Here is a 13,967-nt window from a genome sequence, read left to right on the forward strand (position 1 = left end):
GGAACATGTTGCAGAGCGGACTTAGAGGAGGCGGGAAGGAAGTGAATACTCATATTAAATAGTAATGATAAAAAAAAAAAAATAAGAAATACTAAACATTTTTTATCATTACTATTTAGTATGAGTATTCACTTCCTTCCCGCCTCCTCTAAGTCCGCTATACAACATGTTCCTTGCTCGATGACGCAACGGTGTTGTAACATTTTCCCGCGGCGGTGTGTGCGTCCCACCTCAGCCCCTCCTCCTCTCAGTCAGCTGTTCGTAAGTCTTAGAATTTCATCGGACCTTCAAAATGCCTTGTGCGCATGCGCACCGGGGCTCGCAGCAGCTGGTGGTGACGGAGCGTCCCCGGAAGTGACGAGGGTCCGGAATTTTCACGGGTCCGACTAAATTTTAGAACACCGCCATGGCCTTAAAAATGCAGTCTGGACTGGCACTTCTTCTTCAAATTGCATGCACCATGTGAGTCGAATCTCCCCGAATCGTTACAATAGGTTACATTTGGATGTGGGTGTTTATTGTCGTTTCATTCACTTGGTAATAACACATGTCAAAGTTGCCAAATTGTTTTCTGGCATTAACGTTTGTTTTACTCTCAGTCACTAAGGGGTTAAACATGATGATTAACACAGGTCTATAACTAGACAAAAATATTTTATAAACGAAAAAAGTTTAAAAAAAAAGAAGAAAAAGAAAAGGAAAAGAACGGGCGACTCGGTAGACCACACGTTTTCTGCTGCCACTCTAAGTGTCTGCTTAAATAATGTCTTCCTCTGAAAGCTGCAACTGATGACATTATAATATATTTGTTACTTGCTAAATTCTACTGAAAAGCCACCTGTGGTGCAGAGTTGATGTATTTATTTTGTACTCTGCTACTCTTCCAGAATAGTCTCTCCGTGCATCACATAGAGATCATAGAGATCATAGAGATCCTAGCGAGGTCATGTGACCTGTGACATCTTAACTAAGCCAATCGCAGGTGCAACCGAAGGCAGGTCATTCGAGTCTCGAGCTCCCAGTCGTCAGACGCCCTCGAGGAAAGAGGAACGGAGAACTTCGGTAAGTTTATAATTCGTTTTTTATTGCTGTCACTCAGAGCGTACGAGCGTGTGCAGCGTCATTTCCTCATATTTTTATTTAAAGGAAGATGATTGCTTTTGTCTGTGCATCTACACTCGATGCTTTCTCACTTTAAGCATATATGTCTACTGTATGTACAGTGCTGTATGTGTGTATATATATATATATATAATCAGGGCCTGGGACAAGGGGTGGGCAAGAGGAAGAGCTGCCCTGGGCACTGTGGTATCATGTGAGGTGGGGGGGTGCCATGAGGAGATTGGAGGGGGGAGAGGTTGAATTTAAGGGGCCAGCAGAGCCTAAGAATTGTTCTAGGATGTGAAATCTGGGGGGGATATGCTAGGAATGGTGTTTTTAAAACCACTTAAGCCCCGGAAGATTTTACCCCCTTCCTGACCAGGGCCTATTTTGCGATTCGACACTGTGCGACTTTAACGGACAATTGCGCGGTCGTGCGACATTGTACCCAAATGAATTTGACGTCCTTTTTTTCCCACAAACAGAGGTTTCTTTTGGTGGTATTTGATCACCTCTGCGATTTTTTGATCATGCGCTATAAACAAAAAAAGAGTGACAATTTTGCAAAAATGACAAAATTTTTCACATTTTTTTATGAAATTCGCAAAAAAAAATTTAAAAATCAAAATTTTTGAACATTTTAGGCCAATTTGTTTTCTGCTACATATGTTTGGTAAAAAAAAATCGCAATAAGTGTATTTTGATTGGTTTGCGCAAAAGTTATTGCGTTTACTTACTAAGGGAAAGATTTTTGTCATTTTTATTGTTTTTTTTTTTTAATGATTAAAGGCGGTGATCTGCGATTTTTGTTTTGCGGGACTGTGACATTGCAGCGGACAGATCGGACCCTTGACTGACATTTTTGACACTTTTGGGGTTACCAGTGACATTACTGCAGTAATCAGTGCTATGCATATGTACTGTTACTGTAATAATGACACTGGCAGGGAAGGGGTTAACTTTATTGGAGAAGGAGGGGTTAAGTGTGTCCCTAGGGGCGTGATTCTAACTGTGAAGGGGCGTGGCTTGTGATGTAACAACAGAGACATACGATCCTACATAGCAGGATCATATGATCTCTGTTCTTACACAGGGGAGAGTGACAGGCGGCTTTGTTTACATCAGCCATCTGCCTTTCTCCCTTCACAGCGGACGATGACATTGTGTCCGCCGGTCACACACGCAGGGGGGTTCATGAACGAGCGGGGGCGGGAGCACGCCCCCTAGAGCCTCACAGGCTAGCGACGTAGCCCTACATCGCTTTGCATGTGAGGGGCTGACCGCCGCAGTAAATATAAGTGGTTAAGGGGATTTGTGTTGGGAAGGGGGATGGGGGAAAAGGATTTGTGCTAGGCTGGGGGATTTGGGGGGTTTGTTCTAGAAGAGATGAAACTGGTGGAGTAGAGAGGGGAATTGTGCTAGGAAGGGACTTTTTTTTTTTTTGGGTTGTGCTAGGAGGGGGTGGGGGGGGGGGGTTTGTGCTGGGAGTGGGGATCTAGAGAGGAGGGGAGAGGTTGTGTACTGGAAGAGGAAATTTGAGGGATTTGAAATGTAGAGGATTTATGATCAGAGCGGTGATGTTTTTTTTAGAGGGGAGGCATTTGTATTTGGGGGGATTGTAGCAGGGGAAGTGATTCTGTACTGTTAGGAGGAGGGTTAATTTATGCTTAGAGGGACAGCATGCAGAATAATGCTATTTTCTTTTTTTTGGGAAGGGGGGGGGGGGGGGGTTGCTGACTCATAATGCTCATACATCTTTGGGAGGGCGCAGTTTGGTATGTTCGCCTTGGACTCTAGGTGACCTGGTCCCGGCACTGTAAATAAATCCCCGGGACCGGATGGCTTGCACCCGAGGGTTCTTAATGAGCTCAGCCAAGTGATTGCCAGACCATTATTCTTGATCTTTAAGGATAGTTTACAGACAGGTATGGTGCCAGCTGATTGGAAAAAAGCCAACGTGGTACCAATATTTAAAAAGGGGCCGAGATATATCCCGGGTAACTATATGCCGGTCAGCCTAACTTCAGTAGTATGCAAAATTTTGGAGGGGATGTTAAGGGACCACATACAAGACTTTAGTAATGAAAACTGTATTATTAGTAGTAATCAGCATAGATTCATGAAAAATCGTTCGTGCCAAACCAATCTATTAACCTTCTACGATGAAGTGAGCTGCCACCTAGATAAAGGTAAGCCTGTGGATGTGGTGTATCTGGACTTTGCAAAGGCCTTTGACACCGTTCCCCACAAACGCTTACTGTACAAACTAAGGAAGGTAGGTATGGACCATAAGGTGAGTACCTGGATAGAGAACTGGCTCCAGGGGAGAGTACAGAGGGTGGTGATAAATGGGGAGTACTTGGAATGGACTGGTGTGGAAAGCGGGGTCCCCCAGGGTTCTGTCCTGGGACCAATCCTGTTTAATTTATTCATAAATGATCTAGAGGAGGGGATATCGAGTACAATCTCAGTATTTGCGGATGATACTAAACTAAGCATGCCAATATCTTCTATGCAGGATGTGGAAACCTTACAAGCAGACCTGAACAAAATAACGGGGTGGGCAACTACATGGCAGATGAGGTTTAATGTTGATAAATGTAAAGTAATGCACTTGGGGGCCAGAAACCAGAAAGCAAGCTACTCACTAGGGGGGGAACCTCTGGGTGAGTCTAGGATGGAAAAGGACCTGGGGGTACTGGTAGACAACAAGCTTGGCAGTGGCATGCAATGCCAAGCCACTGCAAGCAAAGCCAACAGAATACTGGGATGTATAAAAAAGGGGATTCACTCCAGAAATAAAGAGATTATTCTCCCACTATACAAGACTCTGGTCCGGCCACATCTGGAGTATGCTGTCCAGTTCTGGGCACCGGTCCTCAGGAAGGATGTGCTGGAACTGGAGAGAGTCCAGAGAAGGGCAACAAAAATGATTAGGGGAATGGAGGACATCAGCTATGAGGAAAGACTACAAGCACTGAACTTATTCTCTCTGGAGAAGAGACGATTGAGGGGGGATATGATATCAATGTACAAATACTGTACTGGCGACCCTAGCATAAGGAACAAACTATTCAGAGAAAGGAAATACAATAAGACACGAGGCCACTCACTAAAACTAGAGGAAAGGCGGTTTAACCTTAAAGTGCGTAAGGGGTTCTTCACTATAAGAGCGGTAAGGATGTGGAATTCTCTTCCACAAACAGTGGTATCAGCAGGGAGCATCGATAGTTTCAAAAAACTATTAGATGGGCACCTAAAAGATCACAACATACAGGGGTATACAATGTACAACATACAGGGGTATACAATGTACAACATACAGGGGGTATACAATGTACAACATAGAGGGGTATACAATGTACAACATACAGGGGTATACAATGTACAACATACAGGGGTATGCAATGTACAACATACAGGGGTATACAATGTACAACATACAGGGGGTATACAATGTACAACATACAGGGGGTATACAATGTACAACATACAGGGGTATACAATGTACAACATACAGGGGTATACAACTTACAACATACAGGGGTATACAACGTACAACATACAGGGGTATACAATGTACAACATACAGGGGTATACAATGTACAACATACAGAGGTATACAATGTACAACATACAGGGGTATACAATGCACAACATACAGGGGTATACAATGCACAACATACAGGGGTATACAATGTACAACATACAGGGGTATACAATGTACAACATACAGGGGTATACAATGTACAACATACAGGGGTATACAATGCACAACATACAGGGGTATACAATGTACAACATACAGGGGTATACAATGTACAACATGCAGGGGTATACAATGCACAACATACAGGGATATACAATGCACGGTTAACAGCAAACACACACACACACATCATAGGTTGAACTGGATGGACTGATGTCTTTTTTCAACCTCACTAACTATGTAACCATGTAATACTAAGCATAGTATTGATGTATAAAATGCAGCAACCAATAACCAATCAACTCTCACAACTGATCGATAATGTCGAGCAAAAAAAGGGAGTTTTCATTTCCAAAAAATTTGGAGATTTTAGCAAAATATTGCTGTTTTGGCTAAATGTTTTGGAGTCAATGAAGAAGGTAAGAAAAAAAAAAGGTAATTTTTGGTGGTTTTCAAGAGTGTAATGGGGCATAAATGGCTTTCCAGAGTTATTATGGACGTGTTTTCAGGCAATAAAAATTGTCCCTCAATTTAAAACAGAAAAAGACAGCAAAAAATACATAAAATAAAAATTTACAATTTTATCCTCACTATTTAATTATTATTTAACTATTTTTTTTTTTTACAGAACAAAACAAAACAAAAAAAAAAAAAAAGATAGCGAATAAAACTGTAAAAAATAAAAAAAAAGTACAATCAGAAAATTAAGTGACAGTGCACAAATAATAATCAAATATAAACCAAAAACAATCAGAAACAGTAATAAAGAACACAAAGGGGTCCATTTATATATATTTTGTTTCACACAGGATTCACACAGCTTTCACCCAGGATTCATATGTTTTTCCAATTGAAAGGTAGCGCTCCACAACGGCTGGTTAAGCCTGGAGTGGTGACATCACCCAAAAGCTTCAATGACCCATCCATTGTTGGATCTCCCTCCTCTCCCCTGCAGCCAGTGCTGGCTGACACAGGGGATCACGTGACCGGCCTAGGCAGCCTGAAAATAAGCACGTATATACATCTTTCTTACACAGCGTATAGGTGTTAGGAGGGGGAGGGGACAGTTTTAGGGCTAATTCGGTGTAAGCTGGAATTCTACTTCCTTGAATTATGTTATAATATTTGTTACCAATACAATTGTATTCATATTTACCGATTGATGGAAATTTGTTGAAATTGACTGAGAATTGGTTTTATGGGGCCATCTTTAGGGCTCTTTTAATGAATTGTACTTGATTTAGTTTTAATTTGCTGAACTTTTTCAGCATAAGTTTATATATAATCAGTCATCACCTTTTTTTTGCAATTAGAGAAATGCGTGAATCTTTGGTGAAAGTTGGTAATTATAAATGGACCCCTCAAATCAATCAACTAAATTACCAAAAATACACACAAAAAAAAAAAGGTGATGACTGATTACATCTAAACTTACGCTAAAAAAATTTCAGCAAATCAAACCTAAATCAAGTAAAATTCATTAAAAGAGCCCTAAAGATGACCCCATACAACCAATTATCAGTCAATTTCAACCAATTTCCATCCACCGGGAATCATGAATACAATTGCATTGGTAACAAATATTGTAACTTTTATAATTCAAGGCATGTTATACAGCACAGTGCTTGTGTTGTGTAATTTGGCCCCCTGCCTACACAATCACGCACGAGAATAAAAATGTAAGAGAGTACAACTACCTGGAGTATATACCTTACTATATACATATTACAGGGAACACTATATACTACAAGAGTCTCTTGTAGTATATAGGATTCCCTGTAATATGAATATAGTAAGGTATATTCTCCATGTAGTTGTCTCTTGTAGTATATATTGGTCCCTGTAATATGTATATAGAAGGGTATATACTCCAGGTAGTAGTTGTACTCTCTTGTAGTATATATCGGTCCCTGTAATGTAAATATAGACTATTTACACATTACAGGGAATACTATACTACAAGAGAGTACAACTACTACCTGGAGGATATATACCTTACTATATACATATTACAGGGACCAATATATATAGAAAGGTATATCCTCCAGGAAAGAGTTGTTTGTCTCTTGCGTCATCATCGATTCCATGATCATTATCATTGCCAGCCATGAGAGAGTTAAAAAAATAATATATATCAATATCATCAGATTCATATTCAGCCTGGCACTGTGGGCCGTGGCACGGTGGCAGCCATACCTTTACAACGGCTCAGCAGCTGCACATGGGGAGGCCCGGGAGGAGGTGGGTGGAGGCGGAGCCAGTTGGGTCGAGAGACGGAGCCGGAGGGAGGAGAGGAGCGAAGGACAAGCCGACAAGGAGGAGGAGGATCCTCCTCCGAGTCCTCCGCTGCGGCACCGTGCATCCTGGGTCTGCTCTGCTCACGTCACTGGTTGCTAGATGCCATTCGGGCTGGCCTTAGCAACCAGTGTACACTGCAGTCAGACTCAAGCCACGGCCGCCGCAGCCGGCGGGGGAAAGCAATAAGGGGGGCCCGGGCCGGCGGACAACATAACGGGGGGGCCCTGGACCACCAGGGAAATGCCACCATCCATGTGGGGCCCCTTGGCAAGTGGGGCCCCCGGGCAACCGCCGGGTATGCCCAGTGGAAAAGACGTCCCTGTTTGGCCCCCTGTAACACCTCTAATACCTGGCTGATCCTGCCTGGCTATACCCTCCCCTCTGTAAACTGACCACGGTATATCATGGCTGCTAAGCCCTGACACCGTGGTCAGTTTACGTGCCTCTGTCTCCTGTATCCTCCTCTTGCCACCTGTCAATTCCCTGATCCTCCCCTCCTACTATAAAAAAAAAATGTTTCTAGGGTGGTGTGGTCATTCAGGACAGTGAGCCCCCCCCCCTGCTTACCATCCTAAAAATAACCCTCCGGGTTGCCCTCAGCAGCTGCCAGCAGGAGAGGAGAGAAAACAGCAGCACTGTGGAGGAAAGGGGCACACAGGGGTCCCAGGCAGCAGGGGGAAGGGGGAACGGATACTGGAAAAAATCCTCATGCAGGGCAGCCAGAGGAAGAAAAGAAAAGTAGAAGCTGGCAGCACTGCACAAGTGTCAGCAAAATTCCTTTTTTGGGTGGAACTCCGCTTTAACTACTTGCCGACCGCCGAACGACTATTTACGTCGGCGGTCAGCCCCTCACAGGCAAAGCGATGTAGGGCTACGTCGCTAGCCTGTGAGGGTCTAGGGAGCAAGAGCGTGCCGCCGGAGGTGCGCTCCTGCTCCCGCGTGGTCACGGACCCCCCCCCCCCCGCGCGTGTGCCCGGCGGACCCCATGTCCGCCGGTCACTCGCGATCGCCTGTTAGAGCGTGAGAAAGGCAGGCGGCTAATGTAAACAAGCCGCCTGTCATTCTCCCCTGTGTAGGAATGGTGATCATACGGTTCTACTGTGTAGGACCGTTGATCACTGTTCCTACACCTCAAGCCACAGCCAATCACAGTTAGAATCACGCCCCTAGGGACACACATAACCCCTCCCTCTCAAAAAAAGTTAACACCTTCACTGCCAGTGTAATTTTACAGTAACAGTGCATGTGTTTAGCACTGATTACTGTAGAAATGTCACTGATAATCCCAAAAGTGTCAAAAATGTCAGTCAAGGGTCCGATCTGTCCGCCGCAATGTCGCAGTCCTGCAAAAAAAAAAACGCAGATCGCCGCCATTATGCGTTAAAAAAAAAAACAACAAAAATGACAAAAATCTTTCCCTTTGTTAGTAAACGCAATAACTTTTGCGCAAACCAATCAAAATATGCTTTTTGTGATTTTTTTTACCAAACATATGGTAAAAAAAATTAATTGGCCCAAAATGTTAAAAAATTTTGATTTTTACTTTTTTTTGGGGGAATTTCATATAAAAAAATGTGAAAAATATTGTTATTTTTGCAAAATTGACGCTGTTTTTTTGTTTATAGCGCAAAAAGTAAAAATCGCACAGGTGATCAAATACTACCAAAAGAAAGCTCTGTTTGTGGGAAAAAAAGGACGTCAAATTCGTTTAGGTACAGCGTTGCATGACCGCGCAATTGTCCGTTAAAGTCACGCAGTGCCGAATCGCAAAATAGGCCCTGGTCAGGAAGGGGGTAAAATCTTCCGGGGCTTAAGTGGTTAAGTAGACACAACCTTACGGCTGCTGCTGAGTATGCTTTGACCCGGTAATGACCTTGGGCCAAAATCAGGTGTATGACTCATTCATTTTCAACTCTTGCTCATAGATGTTGCAAATCTTAACAATGAGGTGACTGAATAAAAACAAAACTAACAGCCTACTTCTTACAAGAAAGTGACTTCCCCTTTAAATGTTGTATTGTGAAATGTATATACAATCAGTGTAGGTGATATGATAGTTCATGGTTAATGATGTGTATAGCAGTGTTAATTTTGGCAGCAAATTTCAATTTAGTTTCAGTCTTAGTCTTAGGATTAAAATGGCATTTTAGTTTTAGTCCCATTTTAGTCTTCTGCAAGTGTTTTAGTTTTAGTCGTATTTAGTCGACTAAAACTCCAGTACATTTTAGTTGACTAAAACAGTTTACATTTTAGTCGACTAAAACATCCTTCATTTTAGTCGACTAAAACATCCTTCATTTTAGTCATCTATAATCAAATGGGTGTAGTTCAATTGTAATTTGTAATGCATTATTTAAGCATTTCTCTACAATTTCCAAACTCATTATATACTACTGCTGGTCTTGGAGTGAAAAATCGAATATGTTATTATTTATGGTATTAAGCTTTGAGCATGCACCAGTGTTAATTTTGGCAGCAAATTTCGATTTAGTTTTAGTTATAGTCTTATGACTAGAGTTGAGCGGACACCTGGATGCCCGTGTTCGACGGGTTCGGCCGAACTTTAAAAAAAAGTCTGGGTCCGTGTCCCGAACTTTTGCCGAACTTTTCCCGGACACCGAACCCCATTGAAGTCAATGGAGACCCGAACTTTCAGGCACTAAAATGTCTCTAAAACACCAAAGGAAAGGGCTAGAGTGCTGCAAATGGCAGCAAAACGTAGTTAAGAGCATGGCAAGTGCTCTGCAAACAAATGTGGATAGGGAAATAACTTAAAACAACAAAAAAAAAAACTGAAAAATAAAACAATGTTCTTCATCTCTGAAGGACGAGGCCCATATGGAGTAGGAGGGAGGTTGAGGTGGTGGTGGATGTGGCGGTCTCATAGGCGTGCGCACAGGGTGTGCTGGATGTGCCTGGGCACACCCTAATCACCTAGGGCACATAGAATTATCACTCTGTTTGCCAGTGAGGAGATGGGAAAGATCTCCCTCGGACCTGCTCTGCTCTATTTCTCTTTGCCAGCAGGGAGAGTAATGTATCGGGGCCATGTACATGTAGGCAAACACATGCATGTGTATTTCAACTTTGGGGTGCACACCCTAATGCAATAGGCTGCGCACACCTATGGGCGGTGTAGGTGGAAGCGGCGGTGGAGGAGGACCAGGGCTGGATTAAGAGCATCATGGGCTTGGTGCTGAGGATTTTGAAGGGCCTTAAGGGCCGTGCCTTGGCATGCACCCAGAGGAGGAAGGGTGCAGCCATGCATGCCTAATTCAACATGGGATGCTGTCTCTGAAGCCCATAAACACATCCATGCATCGGCAGCTGTCCCTCCTTGTCCGGCCTTCGTGCTGTGTGGGGAGGTTCTGAGGGTGCTGCCTGGGGAAGCGAGCATAGAAGCCAGACTTCTGTGTTTACAAGTGACAGAAGAGCGGTAACAGTGAATATGGCCAACCCGGGGCCTATATAAAAGGTAGGGGCCTGGAGCTGCAGCTCCAATAGCCCCTACGTTAATCTGGCCCTGAGGAGGACGAGGTAGCCAACACTGCTTCTTTTCACAAATTTTAAATGAGGGTACACCCCAAAAGAGTGAGAAAGAGCAAAAATGGAACAATGGGTGGGTAAGGTCGGTATCCATCGCTATTCTGCACAAGGTACGGAAAAGTCCCGTGGGATCCATGCCTGGTTCATTTTAATGAACGTGAGCTTGTCCACATTGTCTCTGGACAGGCGGCTGCGCTTGTCTGTTATAACGCCCCGAGCCGTGCTAAATACCCGTTCAGTTAATACACTGGCTGCAGGGCACGCCAGCACCTCCAAGGCGTAAAGGGCAAGCTCAGGCCATGTGCCCAATTTGGAGACCCAGAAGTTGAAGGGGGCAGACCCCTCATTCACTACATGTAGGCGTGTGCACACATACTGCTCCACCATGTTGGTAAAATGCTGCCTCCTGCTAAGATGTTCCATCTGAGCTGCTGGTGCTGCTGTTTGTTGTGGCGTGCTGACAAAGCTTTTCCACATTTCGGCCATGCTAACCCTGCCTTCTGAGGTGCTGGCGGTGCCCTGGTTGCGTTGGCGACCTCCTCCTCCTCCTCCTCCTCCTCTGCCTTGTGCTTCCACTGTGGCCCCGCTGTCAGGTGGGAATGCCAGCAGCATCGCATCTACCAGCGTGCGCTTGTACTCGCGCATCTTGCGATCGCGCTCCAGTGAGTGAATTAAGGACGGTACGTTGTCCTTGTAACGGGGATCCAGCAGCGTGGCCACCCAGTAATCAGCACAAGTTAGAATGTGGGCAACTCGGCGGTCGTTGTGGAGACACTGCAGCATGTATTCGCTCATGTGTGCCAGGCTGCCCAGAGGCAACGAAAGGTTGTCCTCTGTGGGAGGTGTATCGTCTGTGTCCTCTGTATCCCCCCAGCCACGCAACAGTGATGGCCATGAGCTGGCCTGGGTGCCACCCTGCTGTGAACATGGTTCCATCTCCTCCTCCAGCTCCTCCTCCTCATCCTCCTCATCCTCCAGAACTGTGCCCCTGCTGGACAATTGTGTCCCTGGCGTTTTTGTGTGCAGGAACCCACCCTCGGAGCCCCTTGCGAATGACTGCCCTGAAAGCCTTGGAAATGTTACCTCTTTATCCTCCTCCTCCTCCTCATCCTGTGCCACATCCTCTTCCATCATCGCCCGAATTGTTTTTTCAAGGAGGCATAGAAGTGGGATAGTTAAGCTGAGAACGGCGTCATCGCCACTGGCCATGTTGGTGGAGTACTCAAAACAGCGCAACAAGGCACACAGGTCTCGCATGGAGGCCCAGTTATGGGTGGTGAAGTGGTGCTGTTCCGCAGAGCGACTCACGCGTGCGTGCTGCAGCTGAGACTCCACTATGGCCTGCTGCTGCTCGCACAGTCTTTGCAGCATGTGCAAGGTGGAGTTCCACCTTGTGGGCACGTCACATATGAGGCGGTGAGCGGGAAGGCCGAAGTTACGCTGCAGCGCTGACAGGCGAGCAGCAGCAGGGTGAGAACGCCGAAAGTGTGCACAGACGGCCCGCACTTTCTTCAGCAGCTCTGACATATCGGGGTAGTTTTTAAGGAACCTCTGCACCACCAAATTCAGCACATGCGCCAGGCAAGGGATGTGCGTCAAACCGGCTAGGCCCAGAGCTGCTATGAGATTTCGCCCATTATCGCACACCACCAGGCCGGGCTTGAGGCTCGCTGGCAGCAACCACTCATTTGTCTGCTGTTCCATGCTCCTCCACAACTCCTGCGCGGTGTGTGGTTTGTCCCCCAAACAGGCAAGTTGTAAAACTGCCTGCTGTCGTTTACCCCTGGCCGTGCTGAAGTTGGTGGTGAAGGTGTTACGCTGTCCGGATGAGGAGGCGGTAGAGGATGAGGAAGCGGAGTAGGAGGAGTTAGGAACAGGAGGCAAACTGAAGCGCCCTGCAATCCTCGGTGGTGGAAGGACATGCGCCAAATTGCTATCCGCCTCAGGCCCATCCGCCACTGCATTTACCCAGTGTGCCGTTAGGGAGATATAACGCCCCTGACCGTGCTTACTGGTCCACGTATCGGTAGTTAGGTGGACCTTGGCACAGATGGCGTTGCGCAGTGCACACCTGATTTTTTCCCCCACTTGGTTGTGCCGGGAAGGGATGGCTTGCCTGGAAAAGTAGTGGCGGCTGGGCACGACGTACTGTGGGACAGCCACCGACATAAGGTTTTTAAAACTGTGCGTCTCCACCAGACGGAATGACAGCATTTCAAAGGCCAATAATTTTGAAATGCTGGCATTCAGGGCCAGGTATCGCGGGTGGGTAGGGGGGTACTTCCTCTTCCTCTCAAGTGTTTGGGAGATGGAAAGCTGAACGCTTCCACGGGACATTGTGGAGATGGTTGTTGGTGACCCAGGTGGTGGTGTTGCTGACAGATCGTCTGTTTGCGGGGTGGCAGGTGCCGGTATCACTACAGATGTGGCTGGAGCGGCCGAGACTGCAGCAGAAGAGGAAGCAGGATGAGCCAGAGACGTTTCTTGGTTTTGAAGGTGTGTACTCCACTGCAGCTCGTGCTTTGCACTTAGATGCCTGATCATGCAGGTTGTGCTCAGGTTGAGAAGGTTTATGCCTCGCTTCAGGCTCTGATTGCACAGGGTGCAAACCACTCGTGTCCTGTCATCAGCACATTTTCTAAAGAACTTCCACGCTAGAGAACTCCTTTGAGCTGACTTTGGTGCGCTCGTTCCCTTGCTGCGTTGGGCAGTAGCAGGCGTAGTGTCTAGGGCACAGCCGCTCCGCTTCTGCACCCTGCTCCCTCTTCTGCTGTGCTGGTGGCTCTGTGCGACCACCGCCTCTTCCTCCAAACTACTCAGGTCACCTGCATGACGTTCATTCCATGTGGGGTCGAGGACCTCATCGTCCTCCACATCATCTTCCACCCAGTCTTCACCCCTGCCCTCCTTGTCGGTCTCCACAATGCTGAACGCCGCAGCAGTTGGCACCTGCGTTTCGTCATCATCGGAGACGTGCTGCGATGGTCCTTGCATGTACTCATCTTGAGAAATAAGTGGTTGGGCATCGCTGCACTCAATCTCTTCCACTTCTGGGGCAGGGCTAGGTGGATGGCCCTGGGAAACCCTGCTGACAGGGTCCTCAAAAAGAAGAAGAGACTGCTGTATGGCTTGGGGCTCAGACTGCTTGCCTGATTTGCAAGTAGGTGAGGTGAAAGACGGTTGGACATCGGCTGCAGGTGCCAACTCTGACCTTTCTGCAGTAGACTGGGTGGGAGACAATGTGAAGGAACTGGAGGCACTGTCAGCAGCAAACCAATCTACTATCGCCTCTCTGTGTTCTGGCCTCATCACT

At 46.2% G+C, this 13,967-nt stretch overlaps 1 long non-coding RNA gene across 1 annotated transcript in view; it reads left to right on the forward strand.

Annotated features, from left to right (window-relative positions):
- The first annotated feature begins 1,021 nt into the window (after nt 1–1,021).
- The window catches only part of LOC309568063, a 142,071-nt gene continuing 129,125 nt past the window's right edge, over nt 1,022–13,967 (forward strand). The window contains exon 1 of the long non-coding RNA XR_014225995.1: nt 1,022–1,062. This is a non-coding gene — a long non-coding RNA (uncharacterized lncRNA). The remainder of the gene's footprint in view (nt 1,063–13,967) is intronic.

Source organism: Pelophylax lessonae (assembly GCF_965119305.1).
Source record: "Pelophylax lessonae genome assembly, chromosome: 12".
Classification (NCBI taxonomy): Eukaryota; Metazoa; Chordata; class Amphibia; order Anura; family Ranidae; genus Pelophylax; species Pelophylax lessonae.